Source organism: Eleutherodactylus coqui, chromosome 3, assembly GCF_035609145.1.
Source record: "Eleutherodactylus coqui strain aEleCoq1 chromosome 3, aEleCoq1.hap1, whole genome shotgun sequence".
NCBI lineage: Eukaryota > Metazoa > Chordata > Amphibia > Anura > Eleutherodactylidae > Eleutherodactylus > Eleutherodactylus coqui.
Window position 1 is genome coordinate 248,304,808 of NC_089839.1, and position 7,685 is coordinate 248,312,492.

Here is a 7,685-nt window from a genome sequence, read left to right on the forward strand (position 1 = left end):
CCCAAGTTCAATTCCCCTAAGGGGACTAAAAAAAAGACTAGTACAAATAACTAAAATATAGATGCACCCCAAAATGGTACCAATAAAAACTACAGTTGTGCCAGCCAAAACAGGGCCCTCATACAGCCCTATCAAGGGAAAAATAAAGGGTGATACGCGTTGTGTATTATATATTATTTTATTTTATTTTATTAAAATCGTGGAACCTGTTCATCATTGTTGATCGGTGCCATTTCTGATACGCCTATTTGGATTAGGAGGCGCCTACCCTAAAGGCGCCTCCTGGAAGTAAGTGACATAACTTCAGTATTTTCAGTACATTCTATTTTCATTTATTCTACGGTGCGAGCGCTGAGGTTTTTTTCTCTTTTATCTCATTTAAGGGAAAAATAAAGTTATGGATGTCAAAAGATGCCGACAAGGCAATTTTTTCTTAAAAGGTATTTATTTATTTTTTTAAATAGTACCACATAAAAAAACTCTATAAATTTGGTAATGCTGTAATCGTATTGATCCACAGAATAAAGATAACATGTCAATTTTCCTCCACCGTGAACCCTGTGAAAACAGTCCTCCCCCAATGTTATAATTATAGATTTTTCCCCATTTAAATTTTTTTACAGTTCTCCCATACATTTATATGGTACGATAAATTGTACCCTCGTAAAATAGAACCTGATCCGCATAAAACAAGCCCTCATGTAGCTTTGTCACTGGTAAGAGAGAGAAGTTATGATTTTTTTGAAAGTGGGAATATCAGAACTGCAGAATAGACCTTGACACAGGATCATCAATGACCCTTTTCATGAAAGGGTTAATCATGCAAACTCAAAAACCATTGAAGCATGCACCAGTGTTTATTGAGTATTCATGCAAACTCACAGTCACAATTGTTTTCCAAACCTTCTTGTTACATTTGTGCAAGGCGCATGTACAACGCCCCTCATGAACGTCATCAACACGTCAGAGCAAGACATAGTAAGTCTCCACAAAGGACCAATACAGGCATATATTATATCACTAGAACATAGGGAAGACAAGGTAAGGTAAATAACAGTAACAGTAATATGGGGATACAAAAATATCCCTAAGCAACTTTGGTGTGGCAGACCCTGCCTAAAAGCAAGGCAATCACCCCACTAAGGATGACCCACATCAGGATCCTGGGGGCCTAGACTGTTGTTAGATGGGCGAAATGGAAGAGGTTAAATGCAGAAGGAAATAGCAATGTATTTAACACAGTATAAATAGCCACAGGTACTTAACTGACAAGAGTCTGCTGCTTCACCAGGCAGCAAAATAACTAGTACCCCTGTAGAGACAAGCCGGAAAAAATACCCCTCTATTATGGCTGATTGGCCGTCTGTGGAAAATGCCTTCATGTCAGCAAATCAGTCCGTACACCGCAAAAGGTGTTGTAGCAGAATTATGGAGTAGGATCCACTGAGGGATTTTTGACAGTTCTCAAGGAACTTCTACAGTGATAGGAAGAAGTCACTCATTGGTGCCCAGCGCTGAATGACAGTGTACATGTACCGAGGGGGCAGTCACATAGACCAGGGATGCCAACGCGATACCAGTTCAGCTCTACCTCCTGATTGCTGCCGAAGCACTGAATAGTACCTCCTTTCCTCCGAGGGGCCTCAGGACCCTTAGGACCTGGCCTGGAAGGATTTAATTTGTGAAACTTCCTAACCAAATGGTCAACATTAACATCACTAGCCAGGACCCAAGTCCTTTCCTCCAGATCATAACCCCACCAATGCACAAAATACTGCAAAGAGTTCCTGAAGTGCCATGAATCAAGAATCCAGCTGACCTCAGATTTAAGACTACCGTTCACCATAATCGGAGGGAGGCAGAAATTCCCTATTACCTTGACTCTCATATTTCTTAATTGCAGATTTATGAAAGACAACAGCAATTGTAAATGGTCTTGGGATCTCTAACAAATGCTTTAGAATCCTATAAAGGCTAATAAAATGTAAACCGAGTTTAAAAAATGGCAATTTTAGCCTGATGTTTTTAGTCGACAGTCAAACCAAATCTCCAACTTAGAAGCTAGACCCCACAGAATGATATTTGTCAATCATTCTTTTATACCCCCTTCACTGACTGCTTGAGATTTTTCTGAACCTCCACCCAAACTGACTGTATATTGGTTGAAAACTCATCGGGTAACTCAGATATAAATTTGAAAAAAGTACCAAAATTCGGATGATATCTGTTAACACAAAAAAGGAAAGGTTGCAGTTGACTTGAAAAACAAACTCTGCTGGAAGCAAAAACCATGTCCAGTCTTCCTAATTGTCACTAGCAAAACATGGGAAAAACTGTTCAATACTTAAGTTACATCTTTCTGTCTGACCATTGGTCTCCGGATGATATCGGGAACAAAAAGACAACTGGGTTCCTAACCGACTAGAGAGAACTAGAACTTGGACACAAACTGAACTCCATGGACTGAGATCATGTTAGACGGTAATCTATGCAGTCTAACAATTTGAGTTATACACAACTTTGCCATAGTCTTTGCATTTGGATGACCAGTTAAAGTAGTTAAATGACACATTTTACTGACTTCTCTAGGTATCTGGCCACCCCCCAAATAACAGTGTTACCGTCTAAGGCAGGCAATTCAGTGATAAAGTCCATGGCTGTAGTGCCACGCAGATTTATTGGTGATTTTCTCCATATGTTCCCCATATTGTATTTTGGAAGCCATTAGTAACATTTGATGTGACCTTTTTCTATTTATAAAAGATGTTTGCCATTTATTGACAATGTATGTGAGATGGGGGTCTATCTAGAGCAATGGGTTAGTTTATTTATGGTGTACATTAAGGTGCGTTTGGACGGAACGATTATCGTTCCAAAAATGGAAACAAAAGTGAACGATAATTGTTTAGCTTAAATGTGAGCCAACGAATGAACTATGAATGAGAATCATGCGCTTCTCTTTCATCGCTTAGTTTTGGTATAAAAATCATCATTGGCTCGTTAACTTTTCGTTGCATTTAAACAGTAATGGTTCACATAAGAGTGTGAAGCACTGAAAGATAAGTGAATGAGAAGTTCACAATTTGCAACAATGATTTGCCTGTCTAAACAGGCTGCCCGAGTGAGAACGAGCTGGTAATGACTCCAGACTCAAAATCTGTGTGCGCTAAACCCAGAGAATAGAACTCATTGATTTCAATGGTTTGTCCTCATAAGCACGTTTTATGTGTGCATTTCAATATCTTTTTGCATTTTGTGCAGCGAAATTGCCTTAGAAGTTTATGACAGGTGCGCAATTATGTAAGAAGAGAGGTGAAACACTGTGCACAAGGCAGGAAAAGAAGACAGCTGGCCCTTATTAAGCTTTACCTGCTATTCAATTCCACGGAAAGGGGGTGTCATGCGCGTGTGAACTGGCCCTGCGCTTGTAAAAATTATAGTAATATATGCAGACACGCCTCTCCAAACCTTATTCATGTGCAAATGGGTTGTGCAGAGTGTATTTGGGCAAACCCCTGTGTGAAGCCGTTCTTAATGTTTGCATGGCTGTCTTGAACCTCTCCAGGTATCTGGCCAATATTTGAAGATGAGCTAACACAGACGGATAAATATTAAGATAAGTCAGCACGAATGAACAATAGAATGTATATGTGCAGGTAGGCATGTAAACTACTTTTGTAAATAGTATAACAGATGGGCTTCAGATTACATGGTTAGGATGTTTGCCAATGATCTGATGAGATGCCTGCAACCTCTATCCTGTAGACGTCACTCTTGCCTCAACTGAAGTCAAGGGCTTTCCCCGTCTGATGTGCCTGCCAGGATGTAGAGAAAATTACATCTAATTGGTGATGTATTCTCTTATGCTTTTCTAAGTCTATATCCATTGTATGGCTCGTACAATAACAAGACTACAATTGTATGATTATAACTGTGCCTGAAACATCTTTTCTACTCGTATCCTGACTTGGCAAAACCATGGCTTCTTAGGCATCAACAGAGGCAGCAACTTCTCAACAGGGAAGAGATTTGGCTCTAGAACACACATAGTAGTATGGGGAAATTCACAGTGTGCAAAGACAAGTTGTGGCTGAAAAGAGTCATCATGGCGGTCTGGACCCAGATAGAGAAGAAACGGGAAAGTGAATAACACCAATCAGTGAAGATGTCACCTGGAAGAGTGACATCCTGGTTGTTCCAAATGTCTTCCTTTTAAAAATTATGGTGTTCACTATGTTCTTGGCTAAATTTCAAGTGTCATACCAGACGGTCTGAATACTTAAGTCAATACAAAATGTTAGTTTATTACTTTCAGAAATTTATAAAGATTTCTAACATTCGGTTGTGACATTGTCATTATGGGGTATTGAGTGCAGAATGATGGGGAAAAACTTTGACATTAATTTGCACAAAGCCACAACATAAATTGCAAAAGCGTCTGAAGATTTTCTGGACCCAATGTATCAAAGATGCTGGTGAGATTAGGGGGTGAATGCACTCACCATCAGGCACTACCTGCTGCAAGTTAACTAGATATGTACTTTCCAGTCACTTTCCTTCTCTGGGGGCTGCTCCTGCGGTAGCCCAGCGCAAGCCTTAGACTGAGGACAGCAGGGAATCACAAAATGGCTGTCACGGATGGCTCTGCTGCTCCGTTCTGAAGGTCGGGCACTGCCCGGCTCCGCTACCCGCCAGTGGTAATAATTAACGGTCATGTCAGTTTGTGACGCCAGTGTCCCAAAAATAAAGAAGAGTCCAGAAATAATATCACCTTTCAAAACCGGGGAAACTCCATTTACTCAGGATTTAATCACCTAATTCATAAACACAGAACAGTCTCTTGAACTTTTTGCAAAAATACAGTTTCTCATTACTTCCCGTACTTTATTAGTCTTGACTTTAGGGTTTTGTAAAACACTTACGCCCTCAGTCGCTGTTATCTGATGGACATTTTCTTGCAACAGACACTTTCAAAATGCTCAGGCTTTCAAGCACATTCACTTTTGTTCCTTGAATTGCGGTTCAGTGGGGAAGCACTTTACACAGACATTCTTGCACTGTTTCTTTTGCTTACCACCCCCAGGAGGGGGAGAACCTTTCACATGGGAAGACATGATCACAGCTCGGCACCAGCAAGAGTCGCCAGTCTCTCCCACATTTCAATCACCTCTGACTATGACAGCCGTCATCTCACTGTGCTCTACAATGTGTCCTTTCTCCTTAACTTTCAGACATCAACTCCTCCTTTCTAACTCCTCCTTCTTCCTTTACATCACACAAAAAGAACACGCCCATGCAGAACGTTACTCAAGACAAATCATGCTCTAAAGCACTCACCAATCATTAACCCTCTCACGACTAGACACCAAAACTCTCTCTCTTTTTAGGACTGGGAGGGCCCATAACTTCGGGCCACTACCCTCCTCATATTGCTGTCGACAAGATTCCTTTTCCTGGAGGCAGGTCCCTCACTGGTACATAACAGACTGGTGGTCAATGCTTGTAATGCTCTCTCAGCACAGCTCCTTCACACTCAGCCCGGTCTACTACATCACACACGGGTGCACGGGAAGCACTTCTGGTTGGGACATGTGACCTTCATGGACCTTTGAAAAGGTTACTATGTACAGTTCAGCCATATGTGCAGCCCATTGTGATCCTGGTTATTGTCGTGACATGTGCTGTCACAGGAAATCACATGACCGCTGCACCATTACTGCTCATTCTCACAGCATTGGCACTCACATCCTGAGTGCCATGATGCCAGGAGTTTAAGAATATAACACTGTAGCCTCTCTTTAGCTGCAGTGGTCATGTGATTTTCTGTAACATTATATGTCACAACCATCACGGGGACTGCAGCGAGCCATGGGGGCTAAGTATACTTCTATTATTTAAATTCAGGCAGTGCAACTGAAATCAGGCAACCCCTTTAACTTATCTATTTAAGCATAAATACAGCACCAGGACCAAGCTCATAACATAAATATAGAACCAGAACCAAGCTCTTAACATAAATACAGCACAAATCAAGCTCAGTAAATAGATACACCACCAGAACCCAGTTCTGTACATATACAGAACCAGGAACTATATTTCTTTCCTATATACCCAGTATCACACAAATGTATAAAGGGCGCATTTTACAGGTGTGTCCCAGCCTGGCCGTTAGTCTACTGATCCGAACTCACAGCATAACAGGAATTTATGAGGTGTATAAGTGTATGAGTGGGCTGAGAGTAGAATCAGGGGTGTACAGGGAACTGTTGGGACCCCATAAAAAATCTCAGTGTTTGCCCTGCTTCCCCGCGGACAAAATATAAATATATGGTATATTATATCTATACATTTTGTATTTGACAATTTTTATAACACGGCAGGTATAGATAAAACAGATCAGCTTTAGTATACCTCTAAATAATACAGTTATTATATAATGTACTCAAATACTGAATCTACACAGTCAGGCTTTTTTCACACAGGCGCTGCGATTTTTGTCTGCCTGCATCACGGTCGAAAATCGTATGAACGAGAGGCAGCCACAACCAAGTCACAGCTGCATCTCCCGTTTTCTTGCCCATTCTGATGGCCGGGCTGTGGGGTATATATGCCACAGCCCAAAATACTGTCGGCCGGGGTTAAAGAATTCAGCTCTGCTAAACTCCAGCACCCTTTCCTCCCCTTTTCTGCCCTTGCCAGCTGTAATGTGCCCGCTGTATTCCCAATAAGTAATAGTACCCCTGCTATGATTACACTATGTAATAGTGTCCCCTCGCTGTGGCCCCAATTAATATGACTCCCAAGTGTGGCACTAATCAGTCTCAGTGCTGAAGCCGGAGAAGATGTGAGGTTTGATTCATTTACATAAATAATGAACTCATAAACACATTCTTATGTGTAATTATATGTGAAGTAATTGGAAAAATAGGTTTATAGTGATCTAGATAGTGTGGTCTTGGCAAGTATCATCCAAAAGAAAAGTTAAAATAATCCGAACAGGAAATATATCCATAGAGCTTGGCTTCCCTTCACATCATCATTGAGTGAAATCCTAAAACACTAATTACTTGCAGTTGCCACAAGGAGGAGCTCATTGAATACAGATGTTTACAGCTCCAAATGGGTTCACTGTGCAGTGGCCCGAAGTTAAGGGCCCTCCATCACTAGATGTGTTTTCTTTTGTATGTTTTGTTGGTGTCGGTCTTGTATTGTTTTGGGAAAGTGAGCTGTGATGTCTGGCAGTGAGAGGATTAATGGTTGATGAGGGTTTGAGAGCATGAATTGTCTGAGTAACATTCTGTGTGGGTGTGTTCTTTGGTGTGACGCATGGAGAGAGAAGGAGAAGTTAGAGTGAGAGAGTTAGCGTCTGGTTGTTGAAGAGAGAGGACATGTTGGAGAGCACGGTGGTGCGACGGCTGTCATAGTCAGAGTTGATGGAAATGGAGGAGAGACTGGCGACTCTTGCCGGAGCCAACCTGTGATCATGTCTCTCCCTTTGAGAGGTTCCCGCCCTCCTGGGGGTGGTAAGTAAAAGAAACAGAACTGGAATGGTCACAAGAATGTTTATGTGAGGCGCTTCCCTGCTCAATCGCAATTCAAGGAACTGCGAGTAACAGGTGTGAACGTGTCTGGAACCCCGAGCGTTTTGAGAGTGTCTGTTGCAAGGAAAACGTCTATCAGATAAC